Here is a 5,269-nt window from a genome sequence, read left to right as displayed (position 1 = left end):
TTCTCCAGCATCTCCGCCCCCACATTCAAGGATCGGCGGCATTCAAGCGCTGGTGAACTGACAGATACAGCAGAACTAACATGCTGTTGTGTTGTGATTCCCAGACTCAAATCCTTTAATTTTCTACACTTTTAAAATTTTACGAAGCACGTCAGAGAGTGAAGGACAACAATTCAACTGAGATAATTTTAGTCTTTATGGTGCCTTCTGATAAAAACACTGTCACAACTCAAACATTTTGAAGGAACAAAGCTTCATCTTTTAACTGGCCACAGTTCCGGCATCAGGCTGAACATTAAACTCTCTGCTTCCCTCTCTGTGTCAAAATGGATCATTCCTCCCCTTCATCAGTCTGTGACTTGGCTCAGTTTGTCTGTCTCCTTCGCATTCTGAGCATGCGCCACACACCCACTGAGATCACATTTTATTTACACGGCTGTGACTAGAGACTTTCTGATTATTATGTCCCTCCCGGCATTTGACGGTGGTAAACTCAGAGTCAGCAATGGTATTGAACATCGGGAGTAGGTGATTAGGCTTTTTCGTTGGAGATCGATAAACTGCTGGATGAGTGGGTCGTTTTCAGACTGGAAGGAGTTCGCGTTTGGAGTACCCCAGAGATCAGTCCCTGACCATAGTTGTTCACAGTTTAATGTCCTGGCGGAGGCAGCGAGATGTGAGATGTCCCAGTCTGCTGGTGACGCAGAAAGAGTGGAGTTGGGGGAGGGGAGGCTATTCACATGCAATTTCGTAGCTTTGCAATCAGTACATAGTGCACTGTGGGGCTGCAGCGGCGGGTTACAATCTGCTAATTAGATTTGCTGACGGCACTACATTGATCGGGCAAATCCCAAATAATAACGAGGTAGCCTACAGAGAAGAAGTCATCACCCCGACACACGTTGAGTCGAGTTTTTTTCCTTCTCCAGAGAGCCAAAAAACAAAGAAAGAGCATGAAAGAGCTTTCAAGAAGGAGCTAGATAGATATCTGATGGATAGGGGAATCAAGGGATATGGGGACAAGGCAGGGACTGGGTATTGATAGTGAATGATCAGCCATGATCTCAGAATGGCGGTGCAGACTCGAGGGACCGAATGGTCTACTTCTGCACCTATTGTCTATTGAAAGTCGTTCAGAGAGAAAAATCAAACTCCCACCCCAACCCCAGCATAAAAAAAGAACGGCATCCCGATCATCAATCTACAACACCCCCCCCCCCCACCGCACTAAAGGGAACAATAACTTCGAGCCCCCGAAAAAGAACACCCCTACCCCGCACAACTGCGGAGGAGCCGGTATCACCAGTGACGAAGCGTCCGCATCGAGAGCAGCGGACACAATGGGCGACCCCGGAAGATTCACAGGTGAAGTGTCGCCTCACCTGGAAGGATGTTTGGACAACGGAGAGAGTTCGGCCGTCCGGCCCTTTCACTGTGACACCCCGAACTCCACATCAAATCCGTCCAAACGAATCTGGGTGAACTTTAATGACCAATAAATATAATTCCTCTCAGCGATCAGCTGTCTGAATGATCCCCTGACTCTGAGAGGAAGGGGTGTCTATGGTCCACACTGTCAGGGTGTTGAGTTTACCAGGAGACAAAGACTGCAGGGACGAGAGGTTTCTGTTGACTGTGTGTGGACGCCGCTGGCAATTCTGGTGTTGTGACCCGAATCGAGACAAACACCACGCTGCCCACTCCACCAACAACACGGCACAGCCGGACACATAACAGGGGACTTTACATCCCACAACACTGGATTCAGTGATGAAACCCGTGATCAATGTTGTTGTCCCACTGAAAAGTCCATTCAGTTGCTTTTAAATGCCAGCGCTCTCCCTCAGGTGACGTCACACAGCCCCCACGCGCCTGACGTCACACATGGGCTCCCCACACCGGGATCTGCCCTCACGTGCGCAGTGTCTTACGTCACCCACGCGCTGCTGGGCTCGAGGTTTATCGGTTTAACGGCTGGACTAATAATCACGTGACCAGCTCCTCCCCCACCCCTGTCAACAGACGATGCAGGGGCTACGCTATTCCTATTGGTGCGAAGCGATGTCAGTCACTGGTTACAGCCAGTCGAGGAGGCGGACAAGCCGAGTGGGCGTTACCCCGCTGTTCGTCTCCCACTCAAGCGCCGACCGCCTCCTCAGAGCGGAGAAAACCTCAAAGTAAATGTCCGCTTTCTGATTTATTTCCCTTTCCCTCCGAGGGAAGTTGGGGCGTTTGTGAAGCGTCTCCTGCGGCCGGAGTCTGATGTATCGCTGAGAGGTAGGAGGAGACCGCTCGGCCCGTCGGTTCGATGCCGGTTCCCCGGGGAGGGAGGGATTTTATTGACAGGATGAAGATGGTGAGAGAGGGGGCGGACAGGATGTTTGTCCCGGTGGGGACAGGAGGGGCTCATCTGTGGACATCCTGACAGAAGACAGGGGGGGATTTTATTGAAAGGATGAAGACGGTGTGAGAGGGGGCGGACAGGATGTTCTGGGAAACCACGCCAGAGGAATCATCTCCATACTATCTCGTCCTGTCAACATTCGGTATTTTTCAATGAGATCCCACACCTTCCTCTGAATACCGGCGAGTACAAGCCCAGACCCGGCAAACGCTCATCATATGTTAACCCCTTCATTCCCGGAATCATCCTGGTGAAACTCCTCTGGCTCTCTCCCGTGACAACTCATCCTTTCCGCGATATGGGGTCCAAAACTGTAGACAATACCCCAAATGCAGCCTGGCTAGTGTCTTAGAAAGGCTCAGCATTATCTCCTTGCAGTTATATTCGATTCCCCTTGAAATAAACACTAACACTGCACTTGCCTTATTTACCATCGAAACGACCTGTAAATGAACCTTCTGGGTGTCATAAGGGGGGCGCTGATAGTTTAGCCAAATGCAAGGCACAGACACTGAGGTGCTAGGAACAGGGCTCGGTTTGTCAGGAAAGCAACGGAAGAAACGACGCTGGACATTGACACACAGGCCCCGGACGAGACTAGGATTCGGGGCCGGGGCCAGGAGTCAGACAAGGAAAGCGGGACCAGGGTAAGGAACTTGGTACTCGGTGCCTGGACGAGAACTCCGAGCCAGAGACTGGACAGGGCCCGAGTGGTACCATCGCTACCCCGTGACCGACCGTCTCCCGAAGGAGCGAGGCTGCTTTTCATCCTGATGTCCCGCACCAGGTCATCCAGGAAGGATTTCAGCTGCCGTCTGTCATTCTCCGACACAACATTCCTCTTCCCCTTCACCTTCCGTCCGAGGGTGACTCGCAGGGACTTCACCAGCTTCGGCATGCTAGGCCAGCGAAGCGAGGCTAGTTTAGGCCGGTGTTTTGCACCCACAGAGGAGTGAATAAACTCTCTGATCTCCTCCACAGGTATCAATGGGGATTTCTCAGGAGGGGTGAGGATGTCCATTGTCTCGCTATCAAATGAATCTCCCTCCAACCCCTCACTGCAGACAGATCCCCCATCTTCCTCCTCATGTGGTGTATAAGGTGGCTGCCCCTGTAACCCACACTGTGCAGCGGGTAACTCCCTCATACCTTCCCGCTCCACAGTCGCATCAGCCTTACCTACAGTTGCGACGATGGAGGGAAAATCCCCAGGGACTCCCTGCAGGGCGTTAGTTGATGGGGTCGGCATGCAGGTTATATCACCCTCCCCGGGACACAGGCATGAAGGGGACCCCAGCAGCTCTGGTCCAAGGGATTCACCGGCAGCATGATGCTGACAGTGAGAGAGCCTGGTCTCCTCTCCGCTCATACTGTTTAATACACTTGCCTCCAGGGAGGCACTTACTGCTAAGTACTGGGTGGAGGGCTCCAGGTCTGTTTTAGTTGTGCAAACAGGCCCAGCACTAGCTTCCTGCACAACCACACCGCCTACCACAGGACTGGTGGCTACATCTGGGGATTCAGGGTTAGACACAACTTCCACCCGGATTCCCACCCCTATCTGGGATTCCCCCGCATCTACAGTCCCTGCCCTCTTGGGGGAACATTCTCTTCTCCTCTTCAAGACGGAGGAGCACACAGGTGCGGAATTCACCGATGGAGCGTTACTCTCCGCTTCTATCGCCCCGTCCAACGGTACGCTTTCCCGAGCCTCCCTCTCCACCTCAGGGCAAATCGGCGTGAGCCCTGCGGTCTCGGGGGCCGACTTCTTCACGTGTTTCGACTTCTTCCTCACTTTCCTTCCCCGCACAGACTCCACCCCGTCCCTCACCCGAACCTCCCCGCACGTAGCCTCAGGAACACCCGCCTGAACCACAGGGCTAGGAGCAGAGACTGGAACAGACGTAGGAACAGGGACAGGGGTAGAGACAGGGTCAGGGGCAGGAGCAGAGACTGGAACAGACCAGGAATAGGGAGAGGGGTAGAGACAGGGGCTGGAGCAGAGACTGGAACAGACGTAGGGATAGGGACGGGGGTAGAGACAGGGTCAGGGGCAGGAGCAGTGACTGGAACAGACGTAGGAATAGTGACAGGGGTAGAGACAGGGTCAGGGCAGGAGCAGAGACTGGAACAGACGTAGGAATAGGGACAGAGTTAGAGACAGGGTCAGGGGCAGGAGCAGAGACTGGAACAGACGTAGGAACAGGGACAGGGGTAGAGACAGGGTCAGGGGCAGGAGCAGGGACCGGCACAGGTGTAGGAACAGGGATGGGATCAGGGGCAGAGGTGTTTGGGGCGCTGGTTCCCGAAGTGGACTCCCTGGGTTTTCGGGTGCTAGGACAGTCCCTGCGAAAGTGTCCCACCTCCCCGCACGCATGGCACCGTGGGCGCTCAGAGCTCCAATACCCCTGATAATCTACCCCCTTGTGCCGGACAGTAAACCGGCCCTCAACTTCGTCCTCCTTTTCCAGTTTCATGAATACCTGTCGCCGGAAAGAGATTACGGTCCGGAGGGTGCGCCTCCTGAATTTGTGCCTGATGGCAGTTATCTCTGACCGTACTTACCCCAAGCGGGACAATGCGGGAAGCAGGTCCTCGTTGGGATGAAAGGCTGTACGTGACCGAGGACGATGCGTTGTGTGGAAGCTGTCACCAGCTCCATCTGTAAAAAGATGTTCTCCACCGTGATCCCTCTACTGAGGGCCTGATGCACCAACTCATCATTCCTCAGATAAAACACCGCCTTCCCGAACTGTTTCTCAGTGGCCAAAACACCATCTCTCCCCAAGTCCTCCATAGCCTCCGCGCACTTTTCCAGGGTAGTGCCAGTTCGCAAAATACATTGCACCCCGCGTTCAACTTTCA

The sequence above is a fragment of the Hypanus sabinus genome, unplaced genomic scaffold (genome assembly GCF_030144855.1).
Source record: "Hypanus sabinus isolate sHypSab1 unplaced genomic scaffold, sHypSab1.hap1 scaffold_487, whole genome shotgun sequence".
NCBI lineage: Eukaryota > Metazoa > Chordata > Chondrichthyes > Myliobatiformes > Dasyatidae > Hypanus > Hypanus sabinus.
Note: the sequence above shows the minus strand (reverse complement) of the source record.